Source organism: Lynx canadensis, chromosome B4 (assembly GCF_007474595.2).
Source record: "Lynx canadensis isolate LIC74 chromosome B4, mLynCan4.pri.v2, whole genome shotgun sequence".
In the NCBI taxonomy this organism is placed as follows: domain Eukaryota; kingdom Metazoa; phylum Chordata; class Mammalia; order Carnivora; family Felidae; genus Lynx; species Lynx canadensis.
In genome coordinates, this window is record NC_044309.1 from 140892413 (window position 1) to 140913437 (window position 21025).

Sequence of the window (21025 nt, forward strand, 5' to 3'; positions counted from 1 at the left end):
AAGAAACAGCCAGAACTTTTCCAAAATCAACCATATATTTTTAAAATTCAACAACAATGTCTTCCTGTTTGGTGCATATCCTTGCCAACATCTGATATTATCAGTCTTCTAAATTTTAGTTAGTCTAGTGGGTGGGTAGTCATATCTAATTGTGGTTTTAATTTGAATGTCTCTGATAATGGTGTTGAGCATTTTTTTCATGTTCTTATTGCCTGTCATCAATTGTAAGATGTATTTTGATTTCAGGTGTTATATTGTGAAAAAAAGTGCATTTTTTAAAATGTTTATTTTTGAGAGAGAGGGAGAATGCAAGCAGGGGAGGGGGAGAGGGAAGGGGACAGAGTACCCCAAGCAGGGTCTGCACTGGAATCAGTGAGCCCGATGTGGGGCTTAAACCCACGAACCTCGAGATCATGACCTGAGCCAAATTCAGACGCTGAACCAACTGAGCCACCCAGGTGCCCCCCAAAATGTGTATTTTACAATCAATGAAATATGGTACTTCAAAAAAGTTCCTCTGTGCCGGTTCACAGCCAATCCCCACTCTCTCTTCAGGTCCAGAGGTCCAGGTACCTACTGATCTGCATTTTTTCTCTGCAAATTGACCTTTTCTCAAAATTTCTATATAAATGCAACATACCATGTAGCAGGCTGAATAGTTACCCTCAAAGATGTTCATATTCTAACCCTTGGAACCTGTGAATATTTTACCTTACATGAGGTAGAAGGGACTCTCCAAGTGTGTTTAAATTAAGGATCTTGAGGGGTGCCTGGGTGGCTCAGTCGGTTGAGCAACCAACTGTGGCTCAGGTCATGATCTTGCGGTTCCTGGGTTCGAGCCCCCTGTTGGGCTCTGTGCTGACAGCTCAGAGCCTGGAGCCTGTTTCCGATCCTCCCTCTCTGTTCCTCCCCCACTTGTGCGCACATGTGCTCTCTCTGTCTCTCTCTGTCTCTCTCTCCCTGTCTCTCAAAAATAAATAAACCTTTAAAAAATTAATTAAGGGTCTTGAGATAGGGAGGTTGTCCTGGATTACCTAAGTGGACCCATTGTAAGAGTCCTTTTATTTGTTTATTAAAAAATTTTTTTTGATGTTTTTATTTATTTTTGAGACAGAGAGAGACAGAGCATGAGCAGGGGAGGGGCAGAGAGGGAAGGAGACACAGAATCCAAGGTAGGCTCTAGGCTCCAGGTTGTCAGCACAGAGCCCAATGTGGGACTGGAGCTCACAGATTGTGAGATCATGACCTGAGCTGACGTCGGACGTTTAACCGACTGAGCCACCCAGGCACCCCTGTAAGAGTCCTTTTAAGAGAAGCAAGAGGATCTGAGTCAGAGAAGGCAATGTGATAAGAGAGAAATTGGAAAATGCCTCACTGCTGGCTTTAAAGATAGAAGAAGGTAGGGGCACCAAGGTGGCTCAGTCAGTTAAGTCACTGACTTCGGCTCAGGTCAGTTCGTGAGTTCGAGCCCTGCATTGGACCCTGCACTGACAGCTTGGGGCCTGCTTTGGATTCTCTGTCTCCCTCTCACGTGCTCTCTCTTTCTCTCAAAAGTAAATAAATAAACAACAACAACAACAAAAGACAGAGGAAGGGACCATGAGTCAAGGAATGTAGGCAGCTTCTAGAAGCTGAAACATTCAAAGAAACAGATTCTCCCCTAGAGCCTCCAGAAGGAACACAGTACGGCTGACACCTTGATTTAAGCCTCATTTCAGACTCGTTTCAAGTTTCTGACTTCCAGAACTATAAGATAGTAAATATGTGTGGTTTCAAGCCACTAAGTTTGTGGCGATTTGTTATAGCAGCAATGACAAACGAATCCATATAATATGTAGTCTTTTCTGTCTGGTTTCTTGCACTTAACATCATATTTTTGGGGTCTATCCATGTCGTTGCCTGTGTCAGCAGTTTGTTCCTTCTTATGAATAGTATTCCATTATCTGGATATATGGCATCTTTCAGTCCACTCAACAATTGATGGACATTTGGATCGTTTCCCATTTTTGCCCGTTGTAAGTAATGCTACTGTGTGCATTTGTGTAAAAATCTTTGTGTGGACACACCCTTAGGTAAATGCCTAGAAGGGAAAATATTGGGCTGTATGGCTATGTTTAACTTTTATTTATTTATTTATTTAAAAAAATTTTTTTTTCAACGTTTATTTATTTTTGGGACAGAGAGAGACAGAGCATGAATGGGGGAGGGGCAGAGAGAGGGGGAGACACAGAATCGGAAACAGGCTCCAGGCTCCGAGCCATCAGCCCAGAGCCCGACACGGGGCTCGAACTCACGGACCGCGAGATCGTGACCTGGCTGAAGTCGGACGCTTAACCGACTGCGCCACCCAGGTGCCCCCATGTTTAACTTTTAAAGAAACTGTCAAACTGCTTTCCCAAGTGATTATACAACACTCAACCAACTGAGCCACCCAGGCCCCCCTAAATCTTATGCCTATTTTTAGATTGGGTTGTCTTCTTATCACAGGGTTGTAAGAGTTTTTAAAAATATATATTCTGAGGGGCGCCTGGCTGGCTCAGTCAGAAGAGCATGTGACTCTTGACCTCAGGGTTGTGAGTTCAAGCCCCACGTTGGGTGTAGAGATTACTAAAAATATAAATAAATAAACTTAAAAAGTATATAGATATATATGTTCTGGAATCGAGTCCTTTATGAGATATATGGCTTGAAATTATTGTGGCTTGTTGTTTATTTTTCTTAGTAGAATCATTTGAAGAGAAGAGATTTTTAATTTTGATAAAGTCTAACTCATCAGTTCTTTTCTTTCCCATGTCATGTTTTTGGTGTCACAGCTGAAGAAATCTTTTCTTTAAAAAAAAAAAAAAAGTTGTTTTTGGGAATGCAAGCTGGTGCAGCTACTCTGGAGAACAATATGGAGGTTTCTCAAAAAATTAAAAATATACCCTATGACCCAGCAATTGCACTACAGGATATTTATCCAAGGGATACAGGTGTGCTGTTTCGAAGGGGCACATGCACCTCCATGATTATAGCAGCGCTATCAACAGTAGCCAAAGTATGGAAAGAGCCCACATGTCCGTCGATGGATGTATGGATAAAGAAGATGTGGTATATATACGCAATGGAGTATTACTCGGCAATCAAAAAGAATGAAATCTTGCCATTTGCAACTACATGGATAGAACTGGAGGGTATTATGCTAAGTGAAATTAGTCAGAGAAAGACAAAAATCAAATGACTTCACTCCTATGAGGACTTTAAGAGACAAAACAGATGAACATAAGGGAAGGGAAACAAAAATAATATAAATACAGGGAGGGGGACAAAGCATAAGAGACTCATAAATATGGAGAACAAACAGAGGGTTACTGGTGGGGGTATGGGAGGGGGGATGGGCTAAATGGGTAAGGGGCATTAAGGAATCTACTCCTGAAATCATTGCTGCACTGTATGCTAACTAATTTGGATGTAAATTAAAATATACATATATATATATATATATATACACACACATATAAATTTTGTTTTAATGTTTATTTATTTTTGAACAGAGAGACAGAGCATAAGCAGGGGAGGGGCAGAGAGAGACGGAGACACAGAATCCGAAGCAGGTTCCAGGCTCTGAGCTGTCAACACACAGCCCGATGCGGGGCTGGAACTCATGAACCATGAGATCATAACCTGAGCTGAAGTCAGACACTCAACCAACTGGGCCACCCAGGCACCCCAAAGAAATCTTTTCTTAATCCAAGGTCCTTACCCAAATAGTTTCTCCTATGTTTCTTCTAAAAGTATTTCACCTCTCACATTGAAGTCTGTGAATCACTAATTTTTGTGTGTGGGTAAAGTAAGGATTTAACTTTTTTAAAAAATGTTTTATTTATTTTTTGAGAGAGAGAGAGAGAGAGTGTGTGTGTGTGTGTGTGTGTGTGTGTGTGTGTGTGTGTGTGTGTGAGCGAGGGAGGGGCAAGGAGAGAGGGGAACAGAGGATCCAAGAAGGGGGCTCCGTGCTGACAGGGTGAGAGCAGCAAGCCGGATGTAGGGCTTGAACTCACAAACTGTGAGATCATGACATAAGCCAAAGTCGGACACTCAAGCAGCTGAGTCCCCCATTCCCCCCCACTTTTTTTTGGCTTATAATAACCACTGTTTCCATGATCATTTGTTAAAAAGATATTGCTTCCCTATTGAATTGACTTAATGAAAGATCACATTTGTGAGAGTTTATTTTTTGACTTTCTATTCTGTTCCATTGATCTATATGCCTATCCTTATGCCAATTCTATACTTTGACTATTTTAGCTTTATAGTTAAAAATAGTCGTGTAAGTTGTTCAACTTTGTTCTTTTTCAAAATTGTTTTGGTTATCTTGATCCTTTGCATTTCTATATAAATTTTAGTATTAGCTTGTCAATTTCTACAAAAAAAGAAAAACAAAAAAACAAAACAAAACCACCTGCTGAAAATTTCCCAGGTATTGCATTGAACCTATAGATCAGTTTGGGGAGAACTGGCATCTTAATATTAGTCTTCTAACCATGACATGGGCGTGACACATCACTCCATTTATTCAGGTCTTCTTTAACTTATTTTAGCAATTTTTTTTAAGGTTATTTATTTATTTTGAAAGGGGGGGAGGGGCAGAGAGAGAGAGAGGAGAGAGAGAGAATCCTAAGCAGGCTCCGCATTGTCAGTATGGAGCCCAGAGTAAGGCTTGATCCTAGGAAACGTGAGATCCTGACCTGAGCTGAATCAAGAGCCAGATGCTTAACTGACTGAGCCAGCCAGGCCCCCTTAGCAATGTTTTTATTGGTTGGGAATTGCAGAAACACACCAGGTTTGACAATTTGCCAGGAGGGCTCATAGGATTCAGCACATAGTCATTCTATATTGTTACATTATATCATTATCGTAGTAAAGGGATACAAAATAAAATCAGCAAAGAGAAAAGGCCCTTGGGGAAAAGTTGGGGGGAGACCAGCCTCCAGCTTCCAGGGCCCTCTCTCAATGGAGTCACACAAGAGGCATTTAATTGTCTCCATGAGCGGTGACAAGAGTGTGTGAAATGTTGGCAACCAGGGAAGCTCATTAGAGACTTTTATCCTCTTATCTGGAGTTTATATTTCTTTTCTAAGGCTGCTGTAACAAATTGATACAAACTAGGTGGCTTTAAACAACAGAAATTTATTGTCTTACAGTTTGGTAGGCAGAAGTCAGAAATCAATGTGTCAGCTGGTTTGGTTCCTTCTGGAGACCTTGAGAAAGAGTGTGTTCCAGGCCTCTCTGCTAACTGCCGATTGCTACGTGCAAATCTGATTGGCTTGTAGATGTATCATCCTAATCTCTGTCTTTATGTCACTTTGTCCTCTGTGTCTTCTCTCTTTTCCTGAGAAGGACACTCGTCATTGGATTTAGGACACACACCCCCATCTTGAAGCAAGGATGATCTATCTCAAGATTCTTAACTTCATTACATCTGCAAAGACCCTATTTTCACAGACCACAGTGACAGGTTTTCAGTGGATATATCTTTAGGGAGAGAGGCACCATTCAACCCACGACAGGGCTGGTCAGATAGGCAGTCTCCGTCTGGTGCCTGCCCAAATTCCAGACACCCAGAAAGAAAATGGGTGTTCAGTATAAATCATATTGCTTTTTTTTTTTAATGTTTATTTACTTTTTGAGAGAGAGAGAGAGAGAGAGAGTGCAAGCAGGGGAGGGGCAGAGAGAGAGGGAGACACAGAATCCGAAGCAGGCTCCAGGCTCCAAGCTGTCAGCACAGAGCCCAACGCGGGGCTCGAACCCACAAGCTGCGAGATCGTGACCCAAGCCGAAGTCAGACACCCAACTGACTGAGCCACCCAGGCACCCCGCTCTTAATCCCCATCATCTAGTTCACCCATTCCCCATCCACTTCTCCTGTGAATGGAGTTTTTTCTTAAAAATTTTCAGATTGCTTGTTGCTGGTATATAGAAATATAACTCTTACTTATACATTGATATTGTATCCTCTGACCTTGTTAAACTAGCTTATTATTTCTAGCAGGGTGGTTCTTTTTGTAGATTCCTCATGATTTTTGTTTTTTAAAGTTTTTTTTATTTATCGATTTTGAGAGAGAGAGAGAGCAAGAGCAAGAGAGAGTGTGAGAGTGGGGAAGGGGCAGAGAGAGAGGGAGAGAGAATCCCAAGCAGGTTCTGAGCTGTCAGCACAGAGCCTGAGATGGGGCTTGATCCCAGGAACTGTGAGATCATGACCTGAACTGAAATCAGGAGTTGGACACTTAACTGACTGAGCCACCCAGGCGGCCCTCCTTATGTGTTTTTTTTTTAAGTTTAATTATTCATTTTTGAGGCAGAGAGGGAGAGAGAGAGCGTGTGCATGCGCAAGTGGGGAAGGGCAGAGAGAGAGGAAGAGAGAAAGAATCTCAAGTGGGCTCAGTGGTGCTGACAGCACAGAGCCTGATGCATGACTCAAACCCACAAACCGTGAGATCATGACCTGAGCCAAAGTTGGACGCTTATGACTGAGCCACCCGGGCGCCCCCTCCTTATGATTTTTAAGCAGATAATCATATCTTCCGTGAATAAAGATGATTTTGCTTCCTCCTTTCTAATCTGCGTTTATTTTTTTTCTTGCCTTATTGACTAGCTAGAACCTTTAGTACAATGTAGAATCATTCCAAATATTTCATCTGTTCCTCAGTGTCCCTTCTCCTTCCAGTGTCCCATTCCATGTATGTTATACCTTTTGTGGTTGTCCCGTAGCCCTTGGATGTTCTGTTTTGCGTAGTCTTTCTCTTTGCTTTTCGGTTTTCGAGGATGCTTCTGACACCTCCTCTAGCCCAGAGATTCTTTGCTCAGCCGTGTCCAGTCTACTAGGACCACAAGAGGGATTCTCCACTCCCGCCACAGTGTGTTTTCTCTAGCATTTGTTGTTGTTCTTTCTCAGGACTCCCATCGCTCCGCTTACACCGCCCACCCGTTCCTGCACGCGGCCGACTTTACCTATTAGAGCCCTTAGTGTATTGGTCACAGTGTTTCATGGTCTCCCTCTGACCGTCCCAACATCCCTGCCACGTCTGCTTCTGTCTCTTCAAATTGTGTTTTTTGCCTTTGGATCGTGTAACTTGCCTTGGAAATTTTTCTTGATAGGCAGACATGATGTGCTGGGTCAAGTCGGCTTTTAGTAACGTGGTGGTGAGGTATGGGGGGAGAGGAAGAATTCTAGTCCTGTGATTAGACCTCAGTCTTCCGTGAGCCTGTGCCTCTGGACTGTCAGTGCTCCTCAGGGTTTTGTTTGTTTGTTTTCCTCTCCTTTTAGCTGGGACGGGTGTCCAGAGGGGCTGGAGGTGGGTATTTCCCTTCCCTGAGGAAAGTGAGGTTCTGGTTAAGTGGTTTTCCTTGAGGTCAGGCCTTGGTGAGCAGAACGACCAAAGGGCTCTTTTCCCTCCCCTGCAGGAAGCATCAGGGGCCTTTTCTCAGGTGTTTACTGTGGGAACCTGGCCAAGGTCCTGGGGATCAACCCCACAATGTGGTGGGACCCCGATGACTGGATCTCCCGAGGTTTTGAACTCTGAGTGGTGCACTCGGAGCCTCCGGAGATCCATCAGTCACAGCTCCCGCGGCGGCTCCCATTTGTGAGTCTTCACTCTGGGCCACGATGGCTGGGATTTACCTGTTCTGTGTCATCTCAGGAGCAGGGCTTTGCTGTGTCCCCCTTCTCCTAGAGATCCAAGAAGAGCTGCTTTTTCATTCTGTTCAGCTTTTTACCTGTTAGGATGAATGGTAACTTCCAAGCTCCCAACATGCAGTCCTAGAAGGTAGAATTGAAGTGGCAAAAGCAGACAATCTTGTCTTGTTTTCAGTCTTAGTGGATTAAACATTTCACCATTAAGTTTGATATTATAGATTTTTCCGAATGTATTTGATGAACTTGAGGAGTTGCCTATCCATCCCCAGTTGGTTCAGAGTAGTTATTATGATTGGTATTAACTTTAGTCAAATGCCTTTTCTGCAGCTATTGTGACAATCCTGTGATTTTTGTCCTCTGTTCTCTCAATAGTGTGTATTGCAGTGACTGAGTTTTGTTGCTAAACCAACTTTGCATTCCAATGGGATAAGGCCCATTGATATTGGTAGGTAACACTTTTTACTTGCTGCTGAACTTGGTTCTTCATTCATTCCTGTTGATTTGAGTGATCATCTTATGTCATGTCCATTCAGCTTGAAGAACTCCCTTTAGTATTTCTGATAAGGCAGATCTGTCAGTAATGGATATTCTTTTTCTTTTCTTTTCTTTTCTTTTCTTTTCTTTTCTTTTCTTTTCCTTATTCATTTTGAGGGAGAGACAGTGTGAGCTGGGGAGGAGCAGAGAGAGAGAGAGAATCCCAAGCAGCTGAGAGTGCAGAGCCTGATGTGGGGCTTGATCTCATGACCCTGGGATTGCGACTTGAGCCAAAATCAAGAGTCAGACGCTCCACCGAGCCACCCGGGTGCCCTAAGAGTTTATTTTTAATCTCTACACCCAACGTGGGGCTTGAACTCACAACCCTGAGATTCTGCCGAGTGAGCCAGCTGAGTGTCCCTAGGCAGCACTCATTTACACAAGTTTTCCCTTTTCCAATTTATTGGCGAGTAATTTTGCATTTGGTGTTCTTAGTGATAGAATTTACTTTAGTTGATCCTTCTGTGTCAGAAATACTGAAATCAGCTTGGCTCTGTTTTAGCTGTGTTGTATACACCATAAGGCAGTTTAGAAGAGAAGTCTGTTGAACAGCCATACATGTCAACCATGTCTTGTAAGCAATTACAGAAACAGGGCTTGTGGTAACTTTACGTATTTTCTCTTTGACTGTTACAGTGTTTATTTGCATATACTAATCATTTTCTTCTTTCTCCTTTCCATTCTTTTAAATATACAAGTTTTCAGAGGTTAGCTTTATTATTTAGCTTTAATGTAAGAGCATGAGAGAATGCTCAAAGGGACAATGGCACAATTTGAGGAGTAATGAATGAAGCCAATCATAGATACAGTGATGGTTGGGAACGGGCATGTGCTCATTTGCAATGCTTATATCAGCTCTATCCCTGGGCAACCCAGGAACGTCTCTGTTACCCACCAGGCTGTGGCCACACACCCCACCAACACAGAATGAATTCCCACCTTCGGGAGGGGACCCCCTTCAAGTTATGTCCTTTCTTGAATATGGAGTCCTCTTTACTCTTTTACGATAATCCCTTGCTATCAATAATTTTATACCAAGCTTTCTCTGTTGAAGTCATTGTGTGGTTTCTGTCCGGTTATTGGACCATGACTATTGATACAAGGCAGAAAAAAACAACAGGGGAAAGAGGCTTTGAAGTGTGCATGTGTGCATGCAGGCTTCAGCTGTGAAATAGAGAGGTCAGGGAAGCCCTCACTGAGAAGGGGCTGAATGAGTAAGATCTAGGAGGGAAGTTAGTAGGCACAGCAGTAACTAGAGGAAGGACACGTGCAAGTGGGCTATGGCAGGAGGTTATCGTAATTAGAAGCAAATAAACACGGGTAGAGTAGGGGAGATGGGGTCAGATCCCGCAGGGCCTTGTGAGCCACAGCGAGGACGAGGCTTTCTCCTTGTGTGAGCTGGAAGCCCCAGGGAGAGGGGTGTGATGGACTTGTTTCCATTTGATCCCTCTAGGTGTTATGCTGACGTAAGCTGGCCTCTAGCAAAAATGCCAAAATAGAAGCAGGGAATCCATGGGCGGCTGCTGTTGTCGGTCAGGTAAGAGAAACTGGTCTTGGACCAGGGTGTGGTGGTGGAGAACTGGCCATATTTAAAAGTGGAGGGATTTGCTGATAAATCCAGTGTGGAACCTAAGAGAAGGGCCCAGGCAGACCTCAGGTGCTCTGGCCTGAGCGCAGGAAGAGCAAGATCAGGTAGAGGGTTGCAGGCGCTTACATAGTGGGAAAATCAGTGGAAACATCTCTGGCATTAGGCCCCTTGGCCCTGAGCCCCCCATTCTGCTGCTCAATCCATTGCACCTCCAGCTTTGGTTGTAAGGGGCCTTCATTTGCAGGGCTTGAAGGGTGTTTCTTTTCTCAATTGTAAGGCCGATGCTTTTTTTTTTTAACTTCCAATTCCTGGAAGCTCACCCTACAGAACTTGCCAGATAATCTGCACCGCAGAATGCTGGGGAAAAGTGTTCAGGGGAAGACGTCTCACTAGAGACATCTGCTATAAAGTAACCCAAAGGGGTACTGAGATGCGGGCCCCGGACCTGGATGCGGGGAAGACAGGCAACTGGGGAAGCAGTGCCTGCAACCGCAGAGCAAGCCCCAGAGCAAAAACCCCTTCCCCCAGAGCGCAGCGTCTCTCTTGCGCCGTCTACTGATAAAGTTTAGCATAGCAAGGGCTCGGATGCACTGTCGGACGGCCTCGGTGAGTTTGGAGGGGTGTGCAGTTGTATCTGGCAAGTTGGATATTCCTGACACCTGAAATAATAATTTTCATCTTAGAGATTAGTTTGATTGGATTAAACAAATCCAAAAAAATTTAATTTGCACATATTTCAATGTGCAAAACATTGCATCTGGAAAAAAGAATACGTGTGGTGGCTGCTGCTCAGGACGGAGAGGGGACCTCGGTACGGGGTGCAGACGGCTGACCACTGCTCACTCTTGCTTTGGCCGTGCCCACCCCACATGCTGAGGGGTTCAGGAAACACCCAGTGGGAAAGACCTTCGAGCAGAGAGGAAGGCCTGCAGGAAACAGGGAGACCCCTGCCCCGGGTATGTGACCCTCAAATCATTTCGGGCATCTGGAGGGGTTGCTCTGTTGCTGACATGGCATTAGCAAATTCATTACCGCAAGTGCATTACCCCCAAGCAAGTTAATTACGCTTGTATATTCGCATCATTATTCAGTAGCACCCTAGAGGGAGAAGCGAAAGAAGGCCGCTCGCCACCCCACCGCACTCCAAGGCGGTCCAACCCCCGCGCTCGAGCTAGCCGGCGCTTCGTGGCGAGCGCGCGGCCCCGCCTCCTCCCACAACACAGCCCCGCCCACGAGCGCGGCTCCGCCCGCCGCCCCGCCCCGGCGCGCACGCGCACCCCTCCGCGCCAGGCACCGCCCCCGGCGTGCGCGCGCGCTCCCGCCGCTGCCGCCATTTTGGAGCGACCCGAGCGCCGCCCGCGGCCCGAGCCGGTCCCGAGCCGCCGGCCGGCCCGCGCCGTGTCCGTGGGCGCCGTGTCCGTGGGCGCCGCGCCCGGCCGGGCCCATGTGCGTGCGGCTAGCCCCAGGTCGCCCGGGCTTCGCCTCCGCCAGCGCCCTGGCCTCCACCCGGGCCTCCGAGGAGCCGCCGCGACGCCCGGCCCGCGGGGCAGGTGAGTGCGGCCGCCCGCCGACCCCGCCGTGCCCGCGCCTGCCGGTGCCCCTGAGGTGTCCACCCCGAGTGCTCACCCGCCAGTGGCCACCCCCCTGTTAGTGCACCCGCGTCTGTCCACCCCGTCAGTGTTCGCCTCCGTCAGTGTCCACTCACGGCCGTGCGCACCCTGTCAGTGTCTCCCCCCCCCCGTCAGTGCCCCCACGACAGTGTCCCCCCGTCAGTGTTCCCCCCCGTCAGTGACCCCCACGACAGTGTCCCCCTGTCAGGTGTCCCTCCCGACACTGTCCCCCACGACGGTGTCCCCGTCAGTGTCCCTCCCCCAATACTGTCTCCCTGTCAGTGTCCTCCGTCAGTGTCCCCCCATCAGCGTCCACTTCAACAGTGTCCCCCGCCCCCCGTCAGTGTTCCCCTGTCAGTGTCCTCCCTCGTCAGTGTTCCCCACAACAGTGTCCCTCCATCAGTGGTCACTCCCTGTCACTCCCCCCCCCCACCTCTTTTCTTCCCTCCCCTCATTTCCCCCCCCCAGGCGGTGTCCACCTCCACCCCCATTCTTGGTGCCCTCCCAGTCAGTGACCCCTGTATCAGTGCCCCCCCCCCCCAAGCGCGCTCCTCGTCTGTCAGTTCCTCCTTCCTGTCCCTAGTCCCCTCCATAAGTGCCCTCCCCTGTGCTGCCAGTGTCCCCCATGTCAGTGCCCCCCGAGGAAGCATCCCCCCCATCAGTGTCCACCCCGTGCCTGCCTGTCAAGGTCTCCCGTCAGTCAGTCCTGTCAGAGTCCCACCCACCTCCTCCCTGCTCCTCCTCTCTTCCCTTCAGTAGGGACCCTTACCATCAGTGCCCTGACCTGTTTCTTAGTGCCCCCTCCCCACCTGCTTCCACCCCCCTGCCTGCTCCCCCCTCTGCCTGCTCCCCCCCCACCTGCCCCCACCCCGCCTGCTTCCCCTTCCCCCTCCTGCTTCCCCCCTCCCTCTGCTGGCTCCCCCCTCTGCCTGCTCCCCCCCCAGCCCCCCACCTCCTCCCCCCCTGCTTGCTCCCCCTCCCTCTGCCTGCTCCCCCCTCCCCACCTGCTTCCCCCACCTGCTCCCCCCCTGCTTGCTCCCCCTCCCTCCCTCTGCTCCCTCCTCCCCACCTGCTCCCCCCCCCCCCGTTTGCTCCCCCTCCCCACCTGCTTCCACCCCTCTGCCTGCTCCCCCCTCTGCCTGCTGTCCCCCCCACCTGCCCCCACCCCGCCTGCATCCCCCTCCCCCTCCTGCTTCCCCCCTCCCTCTGCCTGCTCCCCCCACCCCCCTGCCTGCTCCCCCCCTGCTTGCTCCCCCTTCCCTCCCTCTGCCTGCTCCCTCCTCCCCACCTGCTTCCCCCACCTGCTCTCCCCCCCATTTGCTCCCCCTTCCCTCCCTCTGCCTGCTCCCTCCTCCCCACCTGCTTCCCCTACCTGCTCCCCCCCCCATTTGCTCCCCCTCCCTCCCTCTGCCTGCTCCCTCCTCCCCACGTGCTCCCCCCACCTGCACCCCCCCTGTTTGCTCCCCCCCTCCCTCTGCCTGCTCCCCACCTCTGCCTGCTCCCCCCTCTGCCTGCTCTCCCCCCCTGCCTGCCCCCACCTGCTTCCCCCTCCTGCTTCCCTCCTCCTGCTTCCCCCCTCCTGCTTCCCCCTCCTCTGCCTGCTCCCCCCTCTGCCTGCTCCCCCCTCTGCCTGCTCTCCCCCACCCCCTGGCCTGCTCCTCCCTGCTTGCTCCCCCCTCCCTCTCTCTGCCTGCTCCCTCCTCCCCACCTGCTTCCTCCACCTGCTTTCCCTCCCATTTGCTCCCCCTCCCTCTCTCTGCCTGCTCCCCCCTCTGCCTGCTCCCCCCTCTGCCTGCTCTCCCCCCCGCCTGCCCCCACCCCGCCTGCTTCCCCTCACCTGCTTCCCCCATTTGCTCCCCCCTCCCTCCCTCCCTCTGCCCACTCCCTTCTCCCCACCTGCTCCCCCCACCTGTTCCCCCCTCCCTCCCTCTGCCTGCTCCCTCCTCTGCCCCCCCCCCACTGGCTCCCTCTCTGCCTTGTCCCTCCTCTGCCTATCCCTCCTCTGCCTGTCTCCCCACCTCCTACTCCCACCCTCTGCTTGCTCTCCCCCCCCCCACCGCCTGCTTCCCCCCACCTGCTCCCCCTCTGCCTATCTCTCCTCTGCCTATGCTCCCCTGCCTGCTCCCTCCTCTGCCTGCTCCCCCTCTGCCTATCCTTTCTCTGCCTGTCCCCCCCTCTGCCTTTCCCCCTCTCTGCCTGCTCCCCACCTGCCTGCTTCCCCCCAGCCTGCCCCCCACCCCGCCTGTCCCTCCCACCTGTCCCCCCTCTCTGCCTGTCCCCGTCTCTGCCTGTTGCTTTGGGACTCCCCTCCCCAGTGCCCACTGTAATCAGTCCCCTGTTCCCTCACTCTTCCTGTCAGCATCCCCTCTTTCTATCACTGTTGTAGCTTCAGCGCTCCATGAACCTGTCACCTTCCCTGGCCTGTCTCCTTACCGTTCACTGCCTCCTTTCTTCCTCCATCTCCATCATCTCTGCCTTCACCGTGCACCTTATTGGCCCTCTGCAGTGGCTTCCTGACCTTGCTATGGTGTCTCCTCCACACCTCCACCTGCCACTTCGTGGCCTTGACACCTGTTTACCTTGTCCACCCACTAGTCACTGCTCTCAGTTTACCACTGAAACAGTGCCCCGTCACCCCTAGCTCACCCACTCTGTCATTTCTGTTCAGTCCCTGCCTCTCACTTCACCTCTCCCTCATTTCGTCACTGTACCCACCTGTCTTGTCCCTGTGGCCTTCTCCAGCCCCGCCTGTCACCTGCCCCTGTTGCCACTCCCTGCCATGCCTTTGGCCTTTCAGTGCTGGGGCCATCACTGACACTCTCAGCTGTTTACTTCTCCGTGTTCCTTCCTTTCTGGTTTCTCTTCCATTTTGGCCACTCTAAGTCATGTCAGTTAAGCTCTGGAAGGTGCGAAGCAGCCAGCCATGAGCAGAGTGGGGGACAGGCGCCTGGGTGCTCAGTTGGTTTAGTGCGAGATTCTGGATCTCAGCTCACGTCTCGATCTCAGGGTTGTGCGTTCAAGCCCCGCAGAGGGGGGGACAGAGCGTTCCATGTTGAGGGAACAGCACGTGCAGTGGCCTTGCAGTGGATCTTCTCTAGGAACCTAGATAAGACTAATGTGTGGCTGGGGTAAGGGGGAGATAGGAGCACAGGGTACAGCATGGGCCTTGCAATCATCTGTTCTTGGCAGGTGTGTGCCTGAGTTGTGAGGGGGACCGGGATGGACGTTAAGTTGGGAAGGGCCATCATCACGGAGGCAGGACGTGCAGGAGAGGGGGCGAGATGAGGTGGTGGGAGTGGTGTAGTTGCAGTTTAGACCTTGGGGGTCGACTTAGGGAGATGTTTGGGAGGCAGAGCTGTTAGGACTTCCTGATAGATGAGAAGAGGGTGTGGGGGAGAGGGCCTAAGGTGAGGTCTGGGCTTCTTGATGGGACTGTGGCATTGTCAGCTGAGATGGGGAAGCAGGATGGGGTGGTGGCAGGTGCAGGGCGTTAATGGTAGGTTAGATGTAGAAAGTAAGGCTTTCTCTTGGCTTTAAGTAGTGGGCGATGTCTGACTTACCCAAGGGTCATTGGCACGAAGGTATCTCGCAGAAGAATCTGGAGCCCAGAGGAGAGGTCAGGCTGCAGGCATATAGGACCTCAGCACAGGGGTAACGTCGAAAACCTTGGTAATGGCAGTTTTTTTACACAGACGCACAGCAGAACGTACTGATCGTTTATTGTGTGCTGCTGCTTAAAATGCTTTATATGAATGAACTATTTAATCTTCACAAGAATTCAAGGGTATAGAAACTATTATTTCCTATTTTACAGATGAGAAAACTGGTACACAACAAAGTAGGTGATTAACTCAGGATTTATACCCCAGACAGACTGACTAAAGCCCCTCCCCCTACTTTTTCTTTAGGTTAAGGAAAAGGCTGACTTTCAAAATACTGTTTTAAATTTTTAAATAATGGTAGCTGATTACGTACCAGGCATATTTGTGTGCACACATGCATGTGTTCCAATAAAGCCTTATTTATTTAGGAAAACAAGCCCAGGCACATTTTAAAGTACATTACCTATACCATCTTATTTAATTCTTTTTTGTTTTTTTAAACAAAGTGCTTTACCATTTTATTATCTTTGTATCCTTGTGAGATCTAACAGACATTTTGACAGAAAGCAGGTACATGACTTGTACAGAATTTATTATAAACCAGAGAGTGAAAGCCAGTGCTAAATTTTCTATTTTGACATCTAACACAGTAAGCACTTAATTCTTTTTTTTTGTTTGTTTGTTTTTTTGGTCTATTTATCTTGAGAGAGGGAGGGAGAGGGAGAGAATGAGTGGAGTGGGAGAGGGGCAGAGAGAGAGAATCCCAAGCAGGCTGAATCCTAACCACTGACAGTGCTGAGTCTGATGCGGGCCTTGATCTCACCATGAGATCATGACTTGAGCTGAAACCTAGAATTGGATGTTTAACTGACTGAGCCACCCAGGTGCCCCAGCATTTAATTCTTAAAACAACTTAATGATATAGCTAATCTTTTTTTCTTTAAACATTTTAAATTTTATTTTGGAGAGAGAGCGCTCATGTGCGTGCAAGAGAGGTGGGCAGGGGGGGAGAGTGAGAGAAACCTAAGCAGGCTCCACGCTCAGTGTGGAGCCCGATGTGGGGCTCGAGCCTGTGACCTTGGGATCATGACCTGAGCTGAAATCCAGTCGGATACTCAACCAACTGAGCCACCCAGGTGCTCCTATAGTTAACTCTCAATATTCCTATTACCATTTATGTGAGAACATTGAGGCACAAATTAAGAAATGTACCCAAGGTCACAGTAAATAAATGTGAGAACCAGAACTCAGCCTCGGTGGTCAGACTCTAGAGGTTGTGTTTTTCATTCTCACCTCCTGTGGTTCATACACAGGGTAGTCTGAACTCAGAGTATAATTCCGGAAGTTATCAAAATGGGTATCGTGAAGTTAGTCTCATTCTCACCCCATTCCTCAGCCATTGACTTCTTAGAAAACATGTCACATCCATGTACAGCAAGCAGCTTTCTTCTTTTTAACACAGAATGTACGATTTTTTATTTGTTTAAAAATATTCTACCACTAAAAATTATTGAAGAATATTTTATACCCAGTAAAATGTACAGATCTTAAATATGCTTGATGAATTTTAGCAAATGTGTACACCACAAGTGTGTACACAAAAGTGTGTCCATCACTCGTGTCAAGATATAGAACATTTCTATCACTCCTAAAAGTTTCCTTGTGTCCCTTTTCAGTTACTACAACCAACCCCCAAATCCTGAGGCAACCATTGTTCTGATTTCTGTCATTACAGATTAATTTTGCAGGTCCTCAAACTTCATGTAAATGAAATCATAAAATATATGCTTTTTTGTGTATGTCTTCTTTGGCTCAGTGTAATGTTTTTAGATCTTATTTACTTATTTAAAAAGTAATCTCCAGGGTGCCTGGGTGACTCAATGGGTTAAGCGTCCGGCTTTGGCTCTGATCATGATCTCACCATTTGTGGGTTCGAGCCCCACATGGGGCTCTGCGCTGACAGCTCAGAGCCTGGAGCCTGCTTCAAGTTCTGTGTCTCCTGCTCTCTCTGCCCCTCCTCTGCTCATACTTTGTCTCTCTCTCTCAAAAATAAACAAACATTAAAAAAAGAAAAAAAGTAATCTCCATGCCCAACATGGAGCTTGAACTCATGACCCTGGGATCAAGAGTCGTGTGCTCTACTGACCGAGCCAGTCGGGTGCCCCTTGAGATTTATTGATTTTAATGCCTATATCTGTAGTTTGTGCTTTTCATTTGAGTAGTACTCATTTGTATGAAAATATAATTTACGTTTTTTTTCCTGTTGATGGGTGTCTGGGTTGTTTTTACTTTTTGGCTAGTATGACTAAAGTCACTGAAGATTCTTATGCATGTCTTCTGTGGACGTACATTATTCCTTTGGGGTAAATATTTAGGAGTGGTACTGCTGAGGGTCATAGTGTAGATACATTTTGAACTTTTTTCAAAAACTGCAAACTATTTTTCAAACTGATACCATTTTCCACTCCCACAGTAACGTATGAGAGTTCTAGTTTCTCTACATCTATGCCAGCCCTTGGCGTTGTCAGTCTTTTATGTGTGTATGTATGTATGTATGTCAGTCTTTTTAATTTTAGCTATTCAGTTGATAGTGAGTGATATCTCACTATGGTTTTAATTTGTATTTTTCTTTTTTTTAAGTTTTTTTTTTAAATTTTTTTTTTTATTAAAAAAAAATTTTTTTTTTAACGTTTATTTATTTTTGAGACAGAGAGAGACAGAGCATAAACAGGGGAGGGTCAGAGAGAGAGGGAGACACAGAATCCGAAACAGGCTCCAGGCTCTGAGCTGTCAGCACAGAGCCCGATGCGGGGCTCGAACTCACGGACCGCGAGATCATGACCTGAGCCGAAGTCGGATGCTTAACCGACTGAGCCACCCAGGCGCCCCTAAATTTTTTTTTTCAACGTTTATTTATTTTTGGGACAGAGAGAGACAGAGCATGAACGGGGGAGGGGCAGAGAGAGAGGGAGACACAGAATCAGAAACAGGCTCCAGGCTCCGAGCCATCAGCCCAGAGCCCGACGCGGGGCTCAAACTCACGGACCGCGAGATTGTGACCTGGCTGAAGTCGGACACTTAACCAACTGCGCCACCCAGGCGCCCCTAAGTTTTTTTTTTTTTTTAAAGTTTACTTAGAAAGTGTGAGTGGGGAGGGCAGAGAGAGAGAGAGAATATCCCAAGCAGGTTCTGAACTGTCTGCACAGAGCCCCGATGCGGGACTCAGACTCACAAACCAAGCCTCACAAACTGAACCCAACTGTTAGATCATGACCTAAGCCAGAGTTGGATGCTTAACCTCTGAACTGCCTGAGCCACCCAGGTACCCCTAATTTGCATTTTTCTGATGAATAATGATGGTGAACAACTTTGGTTTGGTTTGGTTTTTTGGGGAACACCTTTTTTTTTTTTTTTTTTTTTGAGACTGACACAGCACGAGTGGGGGAGGGGCAGAGAGAGAGTGAGAGACACACACACACACGCAGCAGAATCCAAAGCAGGCTCCAGGCTCTGAGCTGTCAGCAGAGAGCCTGACACGGGTTTGAAGGGCTCGAACTCACAAGAGAGAGCCGAGAGATCATGACCTGAGTCCAAGTCAGATGCTTAAAGGACTGACCTACCCCGGTGCCCCAGTGAACAACTTTTTGTATGCTAATTAGCTACTTAAGTATTTTTCTTGTGAAGTGTCAGGTTTTTAATCCATTCTTCATTGGATTTTTTTTTTTTTAATTCATTTTAAGAGTTAAAATGACCTCCAAGATCAAGAGTTGCATGTTCTGACTGAGCCAGCCAGGCACTCCTTGCCTATTTTTTTTAATGGTGTCTTTTGATGAACAGAAAATTTTAATTTAGGTGAAGTAAATTTTTGTCTATATATATATATATATATATATACATATTTTAGTAATTTCTACACCCAATGTGGGGCTCCAATTCACAACCCTAAGTTCAAGAGTCGCACGTTCCTCCGACTGAGACAGCCAAGTGCCCTGTTGGTAGTTTTCTTTTATGTTTATTATGTGTCCTTACAAAATTTTGCCTGCACCAGTGTTGTGAAGACACTATCTTTTTTTTTTTGTAAAAGTTTTCTTTTTTAAACATTTTATTTATTTTATTAAAAACATTTTCTTTTAAGTGTATTTATTTTGAGAGAGACAGAGACAGTGCAGAGCTGGATGTGGGGCTTGAACCCATGAAACTGCGAGATCATGACTTGAGCTGAAACCAAGAATTGGACGCTTAATTGAGTCACCTTAAAGATTTTATTTTTAAGTAACCTCTACACCCAATGTGGGGCTCAAACTCACAACCCTAAGATCGAGTCACACGTTCCACTGACTGAACCAGCCAGGCACCCCTATGAAAGTTTTATAGTGGTAGCTTTTGTATTTTGGTTTATGATTCACCTTTTTCTTTTTAGCAGCTTTATGGAGATGTAATTGATGTACAATAAACCACACATGTTTAAAGTGTAAAATTGGATAAGTTTTGACATGTATATACCTGTGAAATTATCACCACAGTGTAGTGAATGTCTATCATCCCCCAGATTTCCTCATTTCATTTTGGGAACCGTCCCTCCCACCCTTTCCTGCCTCCATCTCCAAGCAAATACAGATTTCCTTTCTGAATCCTTCTTGCATTAGTTTTTTATTTTTAAAAAAATTGTAAATGTTTTTACTTAATTTTTGATAGAGAGCGCGTGAGCAGGGGGAGGGGCAGAGAGAGAGGGAGACAAGGAATCTGAAGCAGGCTCCAGGCTCTGAGCTGTCAGGCACAGAGCCTGATGCAGGGCTCGAACTTGTGAACTGCAAGATCATGACCTGAGCCGAAGTCAGACGCTTAACTGAGCCACCCAGGCTAAGTTCTTGCATTAGTTTTTTTTTTTTTTAATGTTTATTTATTTTTGAGAGAGAGAGAGAGACAGAGCATGATTGGGGAGGGGCAGAGAGAGAGCGAGAGAGAGACAGAATCCAAAACAGGCTCCAGGCTCTGAGCTGTCAGCACAGAGTCCGATGTGGGGCTCGAACTCATGAACCATGAGATCATGACCTGAGCTGAAGTCGGACGCTCAACCGACTGAGCCACCCAGGTGCCCCTTGCATTAGTTTTTAATGTCAGGTGAAATCAGTATACTTCCTCCCTGCCCTTCCCTCATGGGGTTATGTAATCATTCTAGCATCATTTTTTAGAGGCTTTGTCATAAATTAATTGAACATGCGTGTGCAGGCTTCTTTCTAGGTTTTGTTACATTCTCTTGGTCTGTTTTTCTATCTTATGTCAATACCACAGTGTATTAATTACTGTAATTTAAAGGTAGTATAAGTCCTCCACCTTTAATCCTCTACAAAATTGTCTTGCCAGTTTTAGAATAACCTCTTCACTATGTACAGAAATTTTTGCTAGAAGTTTGGTTAGGGTTATATTGAATCTGTAGATTTATTTTATTTTATTTTATTTTATTTTATTTTATTTTATTTTATTTAATGTTTATTTTTGAGAGAAAGAGAGCACGCACACCCACAGGGGAGGGGCAGAGAGACAGAAAGACAGAGGATCTGAAATGGACTGTGCGCTGATAGCAGCAAGCCCAGTGGGGGGCTCAAGCTCATGAATGGTTAGATCTTGTACCTGAGCTGAAGTTGGATATTTAACTGATTGAGCCACCCTGTGCCACCCAGGTGCCCCTCAATACGGTGTATTATATTAATTTTCAGATGTTAAAGCAACTTTGGAGTCTTAGGTTAAATCCGCTTGGTGTGGTATATAATGCTTTAATTTTTTTTTTTTTTTTTATAATTTATTTTAGAGCTTGAGCATGGGACAGGGGCAGAGAGAGAGAGAGAGAGAGAGAGGCTCTCAAACAGGCTCCACCAGTGTGGAGCTTCACGCTGGGCTTGATCCCACAACTCCAGGATCACGACCTGAGCTGAAATCTAGAGGTGGATGTTCAACCATGACTGAGCTACCTAGGTGCCCCTATAATGGTTTTTATAGGTGGATGGATTTGGTTTGCTAG

General features: G+C 47.4%; 1 protein-coding gene across 5 annotated transcripts in view; it reads left to right on the forward strand.

The window, feature by feature from the left end:
* Window positions 1-11209: 11209 nt before the first annotated feature.
* The window catches only part of PPP6R2 (protein phosphatase 6 regulatory subunit 2), an 84879-nt gene continuing 75063 nt past the window's right edge, over window positions 11210-21025 (forward strand). For 4 of the 5 annotated variants that reach the window (XM_030320997.1, XM_030320999.1, XM_030321000.1 and 1 more), the window contains exon 1: window positions 11210-11344. The gene's annotated coding sequence lies outside the window, so the exon portion shown is untranslated. The remainder of the gene's footprint in view (window positions 11345-21025) is intronic. The other variant, XM_030320998.1, reaches the window with a different exon arrangement.